The following is a 15664-nucleotide window of genomic DNA, read 5'->3' as shown; positions in this document are numbered from 1 at the left end:
GCGGGTTGAAGAGCTTGTTGGTTCTTTATAAACCTACGAGTTAAATTTTAAGGCTCCTCAAGGTAAGTCCATAGCCCTTAAGTCTTCTAAAAATATTTCTCATGATAATGCTGGTAATTCTAATTGTGAAAATTCTGAAGATGATATGGCGCTAGTAGCCAAGAAGTTTTATAAAATTTTGAAAAGCAAAAAGAGGGTAGATTTTCAAAAACCTTCTGCAAAAGAAAAGGACTAGATCTAAAAATTAAAAATCTATTAAAGATAGTCAATGCTTCAACTGCCATGAATACGGGCATCTCGTAAACAAATGTCCAAAGAGGGACAAACCTAAGAAGAAAGGTATGTTGGTCACATGGGATGAGTCATCTTGCTCTGAAGCTGCTTCTGAGTTAGATGATTCTGAATCCAAGTCTACTAATGAGGTCAAGCCTTAATGACTCTAGCCAAAGTCACTTCTTCAGGCAGTTGTAATTCAACTAATGATGAAAATCTGAGAAGCGACCTTGAAAATGATGATGATTTACAAGATGCATATAATGCCCTATACAGGGAAAGTTGCAAGATAGCGGTAAAACTAAAACTTCAAAAGGAAAAGTTTTTAAAGTTAAAAGAAGATTTTGATAACCTAGTTTTAGAAAAATCATATTTTTTTTATTGTTTTGAAAAAGTTAAGTGGGATTTAGATTTCAAAACATCCCAAGTTGCAAATCTTAAATTAGAAAATGAAAAACTAAAACAAGAAGTCTCTTCTCTCTTGAGTTTGAAGGATACTTGGAAGTATGCATAGGGTGATACTAAACTAGAAAGATTGCTAACCGGATCAAGGAAATGTGGTGATAGCTCTGGTCTAGGCTACGATAAGAATACACCTCCTAAAAGCAAGTACACTCCACCTAAGTTTGTTAAAGGGGAGTCTTCTAACTCAAAAGGAAAAAGTCTAAATTAAAATAGTTTCAAAAATCCTAAAACTTTTCAGGCTATAAATGTAAAAGCAACCATATCAATTATAAAAATCAGAATCATAACCCCTTAGTTGAAAAAATTATAGATTTACTCAAGGAGCTTCTAAAATCTAACTCAAATGGTAGAATGTATAACAACTATAAACATAGAAAAACCAACTATGCTCCACCCAAAACAGTAATGAAATGGGTCCCTAAGGTTGCTTGTCTAGTTGCCCACACCGCTTTCAAGGCTTCGAGTCAATCAAAGAGATACCTAGCTAGTGGTTGTTCCAGACACATGATAGGTGACAAAGATTTGTTCACTAATCTCAAAGATATGACTGATGGCTCAGTCACATTCAGTGATGGTAGCAATTACAGAATTGTTGGCCAAGGTATGATTCAACTCTTTAATCTTCCTCCATTTGAGAATGCTTTATTCGTAGAGGGCCTTAAACATTTCTTAAATTTGTGACAATAAACATAGCATCAAATTTACCAACCAAGGGTGTGAGATTTCTAATGAGAATGGTTCTGTGATATTAACTGGTCATAGAACATCTGAGAACTGCTATATAGTCAGTGATTCAAGCTCGTTTAAGTTATCGTGTTACATGGTTCAGACGAATGAGAATAATTTATGGCACAAACGCCTAGGACATGTACACTACCGCAATCTTTATAGACTAAGCAAAAGTGAAGTAATAAGAGGTCTACCCTAGTTAAAGAAATAGATAAAATTTATGGTGAATGTCAAATTGGAAAGCAAACTAGAAGTGCTCATAAGAAAGTGAATTCTAGTGCCACATCCAAACCCCTTGAACTCCTCCACAAGGATCTTATTGGACCTACTAGAATAGAGAGTTGAGGTGATAAGAAATATATTCTGGTAATAGTAAATGATTTTACCAAGTATACATGGGTAGTTTTTATAAGAGAGAAATCTGAAACTCTCGATGAAGTGAAAAGGGTACTCAAGCGTATCCAAACTGAGAAGGAATCACATGTCTCTAAAATCCATAGTGATCGTGGTAAATTTGACAATAGCAGTTTTGAGAAGTTCTATAGTGACCACGATATATCACATGAATTTTCCACTCCTAAGACACCTCAAAAGAATGGGGTTTTTGAAAGAAAAAATTGTGTGCTTCAAGAAATGGCTAATGTGATGTTAAATAACACGAAGCTTCCTAAAAATCTTTGAGCTGAAGCAGTGAACACAGCTTGTTATATTATTAACCATGTTTACACTAGAAAGTCAAATAATAAGACTACATATGAATTATGGTTCAATAAGAAGCCTTCAGTCAAATACTTTCGAGTTTTTGGCAGCAAGTGCTATATTTTACGTAATCGGAAAAATATGGAAAAATTTAACACTAAAAGTGATGAGGGTATTTTCCTAGGATATGCACTAAATAGTTAAGCATATCGTGTTCTCAATAAGAGAACCGGTGTAATTCAGGAATCCATTAATGTGGTTATAGATGATCACCTGAATACACCTGTCTTAAGTTCAGAAGATAATGAAGTCTCTTTATTTGATAAACCAGACTCTTCATCTAGTCAAAATGACACTGAACTGCGGTCAGTTAAAGACCATCCAACTGGTCAAATTCTTTGGAACCCTCTCACTAGTGTGTGCACTCATAGACAATTAGAAAACATTTGTAATTATGTGTGCTTCACATCCCAGATTGAACTGGCTAATGTAAAAGAAGTGTTTGCTGATGAAAACTGGATAGTGGCTATGCAAGATGAACTTAATCAATTCTTAAGGAATGATGTATAGTACTTAGTTCCTAGGCCTAATGACAAACATATTATTGAAACTAAATGGATTTTTTAAAATTAGTCTGATGAATTAGGTAACATTATAAGAAACAAGGGTAGACTAGTTGTACAAGGGTACACTTAGATAAAAGGCATCGATTATGATGAAACCTTTGCCGCAGTAGCTCGTCTTGAATCTATCAAACTGTTTATATCCATTGATTGTTACAAAAATCTCAAAATCTATCAAATGATTGTCAAGAGTGCTTTCTTGAACGGTGATCAGCATGAGGAAGTATATGTAGAACAACCTACTGGTTTTGAAGACCTTAAACATACTGATCATGTTTATCGCCTGAAAAAGGCACTCTATGGATTAAAATAAGCTCCTAGGGTATGATACGAGAAATTGACTAAGTTTCTACTGAGTCATAACTTTGTAATGGGAAGTGTTAATAAGACAATGTTTGTAAAGAAACACAATGATCACATACTGATAGTACATATATATGTTGATGACATTATCTATAGATCTACTTGTTCTAACATGTCTGTTGAGTTTGCAGATTTGATGATGTCCAAGTTTGAAATGAGCATGGTTGGAGAACTGAATTATTTTTTAGGTCTGTAAGTGAAACAACTTGAAGACGGGATCTTTAATTCTCAAACCAAGTATGCTCTAAACTTGGTGAAAATGTTTGGATTCAAGAGCGGTAAAAATTTTGATACTCCTATGAGTACAACGCTTAAGCTCTCTAAGGATTCAATAGGTAAAAGTGTAGATCCTAAGTTATATCACAATATGATAGGTAGTTTATTATATTTAATTGCGAGCTAACTTGATATTGCATTCGGCGTAAGTATTTGTGCTAGGTATCAATCTGACCCTAAAGAATCCCACCTGATTTTTATTAAGCGTATTTTGAGATATGTCGCAAGTTCGGCCAATCTTAGTCTTTGGTATCCACATGATACTAATGTTCAATTAGCTGGTTATACAGATACTAATTGGGCTGGTAATATTGATGACCGCAAGTCGACCAGCGGTGGATGTTTTTATGTCGGGAACTGTGTAGTTTCATGGCATAGTAAGAAACAAAGTTCTGTATCACTTTCCATAGCTGAGGCTGAGTATATCGCAGCCGGTAATGCATGCACTCAGCTTGTGTAGATGAAGAGGATGTTAAATGATTACGAATTTATGCAAGATTCTATGGTTCTATATTGCGATAATTCTAGTGCAATCAACATTTCTAAAAATCTAATCCAACATTCACGAACTAAGCATATTGACATTAGATATCATTATATTCATGAATTAGTGGAAGATGAGATTATTTCATTGGATTACATTCAAACTGAAAATCAACTTGCAGACATTTTCACAAAACCACTTAACATAAAACAGTTCAGCACTAATTAGATATTGCATATGTAATGTGATCTAAATTAATTCTAAAGGTGGTTTCGTGACTTATCGTGATGTTTTTTTTTGAATTTTTAAAAATCATAAGTTGTTGAAAAATGAAAAATTTTTATGGTCACATGACTGTCATACATTCAACTGGCCGTGGCACGATCAATGGCGGAATGCCTTCGGGGTTTTAAATGTGGAAAAAGCAATTCTTTCTCATTCTCTCATCTTCTCCAACAAGCCTCTTCCACAACGTGGGTCAAACCCACTCGATCGCAAATCCTTGGTTAGTGCATCTTTTACATTTCCTTTCGATTTGTGGATCTCGCACTCTATTTCCTTTGATTTAGGTTTATTTCAATGGCAAGGCAAGTCGATAGGTCACAGCGCCAATGCGCTCAGTGATCTTGAAATGTCCTATAAATCTCGGGGCAAGCTTGTCCTTCGCCCCAAATTGAACTACACCCTTCACGGGCAAGACCTTAAGATACAAATGTTCCCCTACATCAAACTCCAAGGGACAACGCCGGCAATCAGCAAAACTCTTCTGTCGGCTTTGAGCTGTGTGCATCTCTGCCTGATGATATCGATAACCTCTGACATTTGCTACACAAGCTCAGGACCTAGGAGACGCTGCTCTCCAACCTTGGTCCGACAACTCGGAGATCTTCACAGTCTACCATGTAATACCTCAAAAGGAACCATGCCAACGGTCGCCTGATAGCTGTTGTTGTATACGAACTCAACTAATCGCAAATGCTCATCCCAACTACCACCGAAGTCAATCACGCAGGCCCGAAGCATGTCCTCAAGGATCTGATTGACCCTCTTGGTCTGGCCATCGGTCTGCGGGTGATACGCGGTGCTGAGCTACAAATCAATGCCCATCGCTCTCTGAAAGCTCCTCCAGAACTAAGACGTGAACCTTGGGTCTCGGTCAGAAATGATTGAGACTGGAATGCTGTGTAGTCTCACAATCTCCTCAATGAATAACCTCGCAAGTCGGTCCAAAGGCCAAGTTGCATGGAACGCAAGAAAATGTGCTGACTTCGTCAGATGATCAACGACAACCCAAATGGCATCATGGCTGCGCTAAGTCCTCGGCAAGTCCATGATAAAATCTGTCGACACGTGCTCCCACTTTGACACCGGGATGCTCAACAGCTGTAATAGACCAGGGGGTCTCTAATGATCGGCCTTAACACGCTGGCACGTGTCACACTTGGCCACAAAACTGGCGATTTGGCGCTTTATCCCTGCTCAGAAATACTGTCTCCTCATATCACGATACATCTTCGTCGAGCTAGGGTGGATAGAAAATCGTGATCGATGTGCCTTAGTCATAAGATCTCTACAGAGCTCAGGAATATCCAGGACACACAATCGTCCTCTGAAGCGAAGTCCACCATCAGCACCAATCTGCCAATCTGTCTAACTCTCAGATGCTGCCTCTGCTTGATAATCCTAGAATGACTCGTCTGTCTGCTGAACCTCGATCACCCTTGTGATAAGAGAGGGTTGAATCGATAGGCTCGATAGCTAAATAATAGAACACTACAGACTAAACTCAAAGTCATACTCTGTTATATCCTCGAGCATTCTCCACTCTTGAATCATCGTATGTGCCACCAGACCTCGTGGCTGATGGCTGAGGGCATCCGCCACCACATTCACCTTGCCTAGGTGGTACTGGAGGTCAAAATCATAGTCATTTAGAAGCGTCATCCAGCGTCTCTATCTCATGCTCAGCTCAGACTGAGAGAATAGATACTTCAAGCTCTTGTGGTCAGAGAAGAGCTCGAACTTGACCCCATAGAGGTAGTGTCTCCACACCTTCAGCGCGAAGACGACTGCTGCCAGCTCCAAATCATGCATGGGGTAGTTCAGCTCATTGACCTTGAGTTGACGAGACAGATTAAGCCACAGGTCTCCCGTGCTGCATCAGGACAGCACCCAATCCAATACGTGAAGCATCAGTAAATACAACAAATCCATCACTCCCAGAGGGAAGAGTGAGGACAGGAGCGGACGTCAGACTGTCCTTCAGCTCCATAAATGCTCGCTCACAGGTGTCACTCCAAATAAACTCTATGCCCTTCCAAGTCAACCTGGTCAATATGGCTACAATACGGGAGAAGCCCTCAATGAAATGCCGATAGTATCCCGCTAAACCAAGGAAACTATGGATCTCGGACGCAGTCATAGGCAGATCCCACTGACGTACTGCCTCAACCTTCGAGGGGTCCACTGCGACACGCTCCCTTGTCACCATGTGACCGAAGAATCTCACCTCCTCCTGCCAGAACTCGCACTTCTCTAACTTTGCATACAACTGGTGAGTACGGAGGGTCTGCAAAGCAATCTCCAGATGCTGCATATGGTCCTCACAGGTCCTCGAATATATCAGAATGTTGTCGATGAAGACCATAATAAACTGATCAAGATATGGATGGAATACCTCATTCATCAACTACATGAAGACTACGGGTGCATTAGTCAGTCCAAAGGACATGACCTGAAATCAAAATGATCGTAATGCGTCTTGAAAGCCGTCTTCAGGATGTCCACCACTCGGACACAAATCTGATGATAACCGGAACATAGGTCAATCTTCGAAAAGAACTGTGCACCCTACAACTAATCAAATAAATTATCTATCCTCGGGAGCGGGTACTTGTTCTTTATCGTAACCCGATTGAGCTCGTGGTGATCGACGTAGAGCCTTAATGAGCTATCCTTCTTCCTGACGAAGAGTACTAGCGCTCCCCAAGGAGAACTGCTCGGACGAATGAATTCTAACTCACGCAACTTATCTAACTGTCGCTGCAACTCACGCAACTCCATCGGTGTCATACAGTACGGGGCCTTCGATATAGGTGTGGTACCGGGTACAAGATCGATCTGGAACTCAATATGGCTACGCGGCGGCAATCTCAGAATCTCCTGGAACACGTCAGGGAAATCACAGACAATCTGCCATTTATCAATACAAGCAACAACAGGCTTCTCAACAGCATAGGACATCAAGCAAGACAATGACTCTCCTCGGTGCTTGGCAACAAACTGAAACTGCGGTAAGTCTGGTATGCAGAACGTGACTGTCCTCGCGAAATAGTCCAAGATGGTGTGGTACTCGGTAAACCAATCAATGCCCAAGATAACGTCGAAATCTGTCATCGACAGCACAAATAAGTCAGCGGGCAAAAAGATATCACCAACCAGAACAGGGCAAGACGAATAGAAATGGCCTAATACTGTATGGTGGGGATACAGAATACATGCATCAAGGTGGGTCCCACCCCCATACGTGTTACACGTGTGGGATGAGCCCCACATGTCTAGTAATGGACGGACGACAAGGATAAGATACATGTATCATGGTGGGCAACACCTACCACCGTCCAAATACGGACAGTGTGGATATAAAATAATTACATCAAGGTGGGTCCCACCCCCACATGTGTCACACGTGTGGGGTGGGCCCCACGTCCAAACAGATGGATGGATGGTTAAGATAAAACACATCTAGCATGGTGGGCCATGCAGATGGACAGTTAGGATATAACACATATCTTTGATCAGAGCCCACCGTCTAGCAAGCAAGACGATGTGGATTAATACATAAATCATGGTGGGCCACATATAGGGATGAGTGGACGGTTGGATATAACTCATGCCTCATAGTCAGACCCTCTTGCTGACATCATTATAGTAGCTACATAGCTGGATGAGGTATACCAGCCAATCTGCTTCCATCCCACCGTCTATCTACGGATGGTGAGGATAAAATACATATCTTAGGGTGGGTCCACGATGGTGTGGCCCACCAGAGTTTGAATCAAGCTGGTATTTATGTCTTCCCTCTCATTTAGGCCTACCCATATGGACAATCAAATGGCTAGATGAACAGTAAGGATAAAACACTCGGATCATGTGAGTCCCACATCCAGCCATTAGACGGTGAGGACATCGCACACTCATCAGGTGGGCCATCATACAATGAAAGGAGAGAAAGAGAGAGAGAGATAGAGAGTCAAGTGATGGAGGGCTCTGCCACTATGAGCCCTCCTAGGATTACAATACATAGATCAAGATGGGTCCTAAATAGGATCCACACCATCAATCGGTAAGCCCCACTTAGTCCATCACAAAAATTGAAATCCAGTCTTACAAAACACCCACCAATTTCACTTCTTCTTGGCTCCTTGATCTCCCAAGCTCCTAAGCTTCCTCTTTGATGGAGGATGATGAGAATTGAAGGGTTGGATGGTGAGATCTTGGGGTGAGAAGTGGGCCACACTTGGCTTGTTGCTCTCCTTCGGAATTGCTTAGAAAATGGTGGAGAAAATGAGATGGGATGGAGTGAAAGATGGGAGAATGGTTGTGTAAGGAGAGATGTGATGAGAGGTATGTGTTTTAGTTGACTTTGGGAATGGGAGAGGTATGGGTTGTTATGCATTATTGGTAAGAGAGGTATGGGTTGTCATGCATTGTTGGTAAGAGAGGGATGGGTTGTACTTGACTTTGATTGATGTGATATTTGGTAGAGATTCTCTTGGGATTTATAATGTGTGGCATTTTCCTCGAAAAAAATGTTGGCCCACATTTCCTGGTCTAGATATCACATTGGTGCATAAAACACAGTGTTGAAACCGCTGTGACGACGCGGACACTACAGTACAAGTTTGAGTCGAGCCCACTCAGTTCTACGGGATGTGACTTAGGGTTGTACGCAAACACTGATTACAGGTCGTGGGTTGCCAAAATTCAACATGGAGGATCATGGAAGTCTAAGGAATGATAAGGACTAGGATACGGGTCTTACTACTCTCCCACCTAATAAAAATTTCATCCTCGAAATTTACAGAGAAGACAAGAGAAGAGGAAGCATCATATATATATATATATATATATATATATATATATATATATATATATATATATATATATATATATGTATGTTAAGGAATAATCAATCTATAAAAGGATGGGGATAACGCTCTCTAATATTAACCTCGCACTCCCAAGATGCCTGCTCAACACTATGGTGACCCCTACTGAACCTTAGATCCTGGATCAGAAATGACTGAAAATGGAATACTATGGAGGCTCACAATCTCAATGGTAGGGAGCTATATCAAAAAATCTCTAAGTTATTCGAATTTAATGACCTAATCATTCTAAGTTCTCAACAATCATAAAGTGTAGGGTAGTTATCAACAGATATGTGATGTTATCCTTAGGTATTCCCAAGTTATGCTATGATACCAACTTCTGTCATGCCCCAAACTCGAAAATTGGGCTCACAAAATTCCTGATCATCCGGTGTCGACAGCCTCCATAATACCCCATTCTCGGCTCCCAGTGCCCATACTCCAGATTTTGATCCTGGGATCCTACAAGGAAGATTTTTCAATGTACATTTATCTTATAAGAAGCATAACCATAAGTTTACCCAAATCACAAAGGCAACATCATCATCACATATCCATTAATATAAACAATTGAATACAATGCTGAAAGGGAAATACATATATTGAAAATTAAAGCTCTAGAAGACAGCTGCATGCTCTAAGCTTAACACTGCTGCGACCTAATGCCACCTACACGCATCTATCGTGTATAAGCTTATAGAAAGCTTAGATGGTGGTGTAAGTGTGTGCGCAAGGTAAGTGCCAAGTATGTAATATCAGAGTAATGTGGAAACATGTCAGTAAGTCTATAAATATCATCAGCCATATCCAGGCTATGCAATGCAAAAATATAATAAGCTAATATCATATACTGAGTTGCAATTCAATATACGGTGTGAATGAAATGACTAAGCTGGAGTGTGAAGTAGGGATGATAGTACGTAGTATCACAGTTTATGGGGTCCTTCACAAGGGACTTCTATCTAAACTAGTCCCATACCTAAATTTGGATAGCCAAACTCAATGTGGTAAACTCTTGATCTCAGGTTGGTCGTGCGCCCTAACCGAAATCCTAACCAATGCAAAGGTACACATAACAATTAGTTACGCACCACCAGCCTAAGTGGATAGTGAATGAATGAATGAATGAGTAAAATGCTGACTATACAACTCCTGCTCAATAAGTCCACATATCAGTACTGTACATCTCTGTGATCATCACCAGGGTCTAGTATACTTTATGCCACATGCCACCCTATCAAGTGCACAACTCGATAAGTGGAAGAGACCTCACTATTTACCTACCAATATTGGCCCAGCTCATCGATAGCAAACTTATTTATGAGCTGGTCAGACTAAGCTTAATATTGCCTACTCCCTCAGGCCAGTAAGGCCACACCCCCTCCCAACCGACCACGAAATAGTGAGAGATGCGGCCTACTGGTATATGGCCCCCATGCACTCATATATATCCACTCGGTCTAGTTGTTGATGCGTCCTCTATGAAAAGGTTGAGCTATATGTCCTAGAGAGGGGGAGGGGGGTTGGATAAGACAATGCCAAATAAAAAAATAAACAACAGAATTAAATAATAAGATAGTCAAATGAATTGCAAATAATCAGAAAAAGCAACAATCTCAAAATTCTAGTATTGAGAGGTTAATACAAATGTTGTTCTAAGGACAACCTTACACCATAAAAAGCGAGGGTTTATGGCAGGACAACCTTATTAGAACAATTTGTGTATCAAAAACTCAAATTGAAGAGGAATAAAAAGGAAATAGCAAGAAAGGATATCTAAGCTATTACAACATTCCCCACAATGCTAAAATGTAAAGATTACAACATTCACATCTACAAATGCATCCCACAATCTTGAACCAAAAAGAATAAAGAAAGGAAACCACAAAACCATAAAACACAAAAATTATAGTGGTTCGCATGTGTGTACACCAACTGTTAAACAACAGCCACATAGCTACTCCACTCCTAATATCATCACACAGTGGATATTAGTGTTCACTATGAAAATAGGTTTTTTCAGGTTCACCTTAAACCCTCACAATTGTGTCTTTCAAGTGGGCTTACACAATTCAAAAAACCCCACACTCTGAGTTTTTTGGATCACCACAGATAACCAAAACTAAGATTTTTCTGGCTCAATCTCAATGAAAACCAAAACAAAGGAAATTACAAAACTATAAAATACCTGGATATTCTCTTTGATGCAGCCCGGAAGAACCAAATTGGAGTAGAAATTTGACGTAGAAGTTCAATGTCCAATACTCACATATGAAATGGTTCTAAGTTCTAAATTTATTTTAGATTTAAAGTAACTTGGGCTAACTTGATTTGATTTTGATTCCAAGAAATGGGAATACCTCAATCCCTTTTTCAAATAAAATTGGCATGCGGAAATTCAAAATCAAATAGAAAGAAAGCTAATAAAAGAGAATATTAAATGACTACAATATAGCTTAAAATAATGACTAGCTTATCTCTCAGAGTATCGAATTGATTTAGCTTGAATTGAATGAAAAACTCTGAAATTCGTGCTCTATTTATAAGTGAAAAAATTTCACTCACGACTGGTCCTGTGGACACTACGACTGGTCATAGAACTAACTAATTTTTGAAATTTTGAGCGCGATTGGATAAAGTTGTTCCACGACTAGTCTAGGCCCTCCACGACCGGTCGTGAGACCTCCATGACTGGTCGTGACCTGCCCACGACTGGACATGTAGAACCTGAAATAGTTGTTGGACTTTGAGTCATAGCTGCAGGACTGGTCATGAACGAGTCGTGTACTGTTCACATGACCGGTCAAGCAGTCTTCAGGACTAGTTGTGGCTTAAAAAAATTTTAAAAATTTGCAACAAATTTAGGACTGGTTATGGAATTTCTTAGACTGGTCGAGCCAGTGCTAGGACTAGTCGAACAGAGTCTAGGACTAGTCGAGAAACAGACCATTCACCTATAAAATGATATAATTGAATTATGTATTCAAAATGACCCACTCTAAGGTCAATCTAAGGTCATTCATACCTTTAGTCATGAAGTATGAACTTTGAAACTTCTTTTCCTTCAGTTGATAGCTGATCTTTGAAGTTCACGAAGCCTATGATCATTACATGATGAAGCTTGAACTTGAAACCTTTTGAAGATTCAATTTGAATCTTGAATTTGTAACTTTAAGATGCTTGAATTTGAAACCTCTTTAGTCTTAAGCTTGAGGTCCGAAGAAAAAGGCTTTCTCTTGACTTAGAGCTTGATCTATAAATCTTGAACTTGTTGTTATACTTGACCATGACCATGTAAACTTGCATTTCTTGAAGTCTTTATTCTAGAGTGATGCACAGTCTTCATTATGTAGGAGTTCTATATAAGACATGGATTCCAAGAGAGGTTTTGACACTACAAAATTTGACAATATAGGACCTAGAAATCATAGCACTTACACTTTGGTACCAAGAGGGTTTAGGGAGTTTCACCCAGGGACATTTATGGCACCCCACGTAGAAAAAGATTTCCAGTGTCCCATCTAACCATCCACGACATGCCTGGGGAGGCCACAACCCTGATGTCGATAGGGCGTACGGAGGTCATATCACAAAATGCGAGATGTATGAGTCATATCATCCAGTCATGTAATCATCTGGCCAATGACATGTGCTATGATCAATCACTCCTCATAATAAGCATGCATATGATGCATATGGGCATGGATCATGGAGCTATACTAAGCATGTTATATGATGATGATGGACACTCCTTATGTCAAGGATGGGCCTAGACGACCTAATCATATCAATAATAGGCCTAATGAGGCCAAAGGGAAGGTCACAATGTGGACATTTAACTATCATTGCCCATCAATGTAGACCTTCAACCAACATTGCTCCCCAGGAGTGACCCTCATAGGGCCAAACATATAGTGGGGCCCATGACCTCACATAAGGGTCTCACATACAACACAATGGTCCTCACATATCATAATAGGCCGCATCACATGGGCCTCATATACATCAAGTGGGCCACATTACGTGGGCCACATATACATCACATCGGGCCTCATCACATAGGCCTCACATACATCACACTGGGCCTCATCATATGGGCCTCACATATCACAATGGGCCTCATATACATCAAGTGGGCCACACCGCATGAGCCACATATACATCACTATGGGCCGCATCACATGGGCCTCACATACATCACACTAGACCTCAACAATGGGCCTCATATACATCAAGTGGGCTACATCACATGGGCCTCATATACATCAAGTCGAGCCCACCATTATAGGTGAACCATCTACACCATACGTCTATTTTTAGAGATCATTTTAGAGTATTACCCAAAAAGGATATGAGTTATATTCAATGATCATCTGGACCATACCACAATGGCAGTGGAGATGATGATTTAAAGATCATCTGGACCATACCACATTAGCAGCGGAGATGATGATTTGAAGATCATCTGGACCATACCACATTAGCAGTGGAGATGATGATTTAAAGATCATCTGGACCACACCATAACGTTGATTTTCCATCCAAACTGATCATACGGTCATAAAGACCTTAATTAAGAGGAAATAAATTTCATATTGATTCAAAACTCTCGTGACCCCAAAAGGTTTCAATGGTAGACGTTCAATCCCCACAGTTTTTACAGTGTAGTCCACTTGATAAATAGAACTGTCTTACTTTAAGACTCAAGCCTTAAGACGAGCTCACCATCCCGACGGACGGTTTGGATGTAACACATACATCTAGGTGGGCCCGATAGATGGATGACGCGAACATAAAATACATACATCAACGGTGGGTCCCACTGTCCGGCCATCTCGACGGTGTGGATAAGACCCATACATTAGCGGTGGAGTCCCTCAGCACCGTCTAGACATCTCTGGATGATGGGGATATAGAATACATGCATCAAGGTGGGTCACACCCCCACACGTGTCACTCGTGTGGGTGGGCCCCACACGTCCAGTAATGGATGGACGTCAGGGATAAGATACATATATCATGATGGGCTACACCTACCACTGTCCAAATACGAATGGTGTGGAGATAGAACACTTACGTTAAGGTGGGTCCCACCCCCACACGTGCAACATGTGTGGGGTGGGCCCCACGTCTAAACAGATGGACGAATGGTTAGGATAAAACACATCCAGCATGTTGGGCCATGCAGATGGACAGTTGGGATATAACACATATCTCTGATCAAAGCCCAAGCTAGACGGTGTAGATTAATATATAAATCATGGTGGTCCACGTCCAAGGATGGGCGGACGGTTGGATATAACCCGTGCCTCATGGTCAGACCCACTTGCTGACATCATTACAGCAACTATAAAGCTGGATGAGTTATACTAGCCAATCCGCTTTTGTCCCATCATCCATCTGTGAATGGTGAAGATAAAATACATATCTCAGGTTGGGTCACGATAGTGTGGCCCACCAGAGTTTGAATCAAGCTGGTATTTGTGTCTTCCCTCTCGTCTAGGCCAGCCCATACGGACAACCAAATGGCTGGACAAACGGTAAGGATAAAATACTCGCATCACATGGGTCCCACGTCCAGCCATTGGATGGTGAGGACATCGCACACTCATCAGGTGGGACATCATGCAAGGAAAGGAGAGAAAGAGAAAGAGTAGAGAGTCAAGTGATGGAGGGCTCCGCCACTATGATCCCTCCCAGGATTACAATACATACATCAAGATGGGTCCCAAATAGGATCCACACCATGAATCGGCAGGCCCCACTTGGTCCATCATAAAAATTGAAATCTAGTACTATAAAACACCCACCGATTTCACTTCTTCTTGGCTCCTTAATCTCCCAAGCTCCTAAGCTTCCTCTTTAATGGAGGATAATGAGAATTAAAGGGTTGGATGGTGAGATCTTAGGGTGGGAAGTGGGCCACACTTGGCTTATTGCTCTCTTTGGGAATTGCTTGGAAAATGGTGGAGAAAATGAGATGGGATGGAGTGAAAGATGGGAGAATGGTTGTGTAAGGAGAGATGTGATGAGAGGTATAGGTTTTAGTTGACTTTGGGAATGGGAGAGGTATGGGTTACCATGCATTATTGGTAAGAGAGGGATGGGTTGTACTTGACGTTGATTGATGTGATGTTTGGTAGAGATTCTCTTAGTATTTACAATGCATGGTGTTTTCCTCGAAATAAATGCGGGCTCACATTTCTTGGTCTAGGTATCACATTGGTGTGCAAGATGCGGCATTGGAACCGTGACGATGGTGTGGTCGTTAGGGTACAAGTTTTGAGTCGAGCTAACTCAGATCTACGGGATGCAACTTATGGTCGCACGTAAACACCAATTATAGGTCATGGGTTGTTAGAATTTGACTAGGAGGATCGTTAAAGTCTAAGGGACGGTACGAACTAGGATACGGGCCTTATAGATATTGGCAGGTAGATAATATGGTCTCTTCCACTTACCTAGTTGTGTGCTTAGATGGGGCGGCAATCTGACGTAGAGTGTATTATACCCTGATAATAATCCCATAGATGTACAGTTTTGATATTTTGATGCCCCATCTCTATTACACAAGTGGGTGGACGCTGATGTGGGCGGGG

The sequence above is a fragment of the Magnolia sinica genome, chromosome 1 (genome assembly GCF_029962835.1).
Source record: "Magnolia sinica isolate HGM2019 chromosome 1, MsV1, whole genome shotgun sequence".
In the NCBI taxonomy this organism is placed as follows: Eukaryota; Viridiplantae; Streptophyta; class Magnoliopsida; order Magnoliales; family Magnoliaceae; genus Magnolia; species Magnolia sinica.
Note: the sequence above shows the minus strand (reverse complement) of the source record.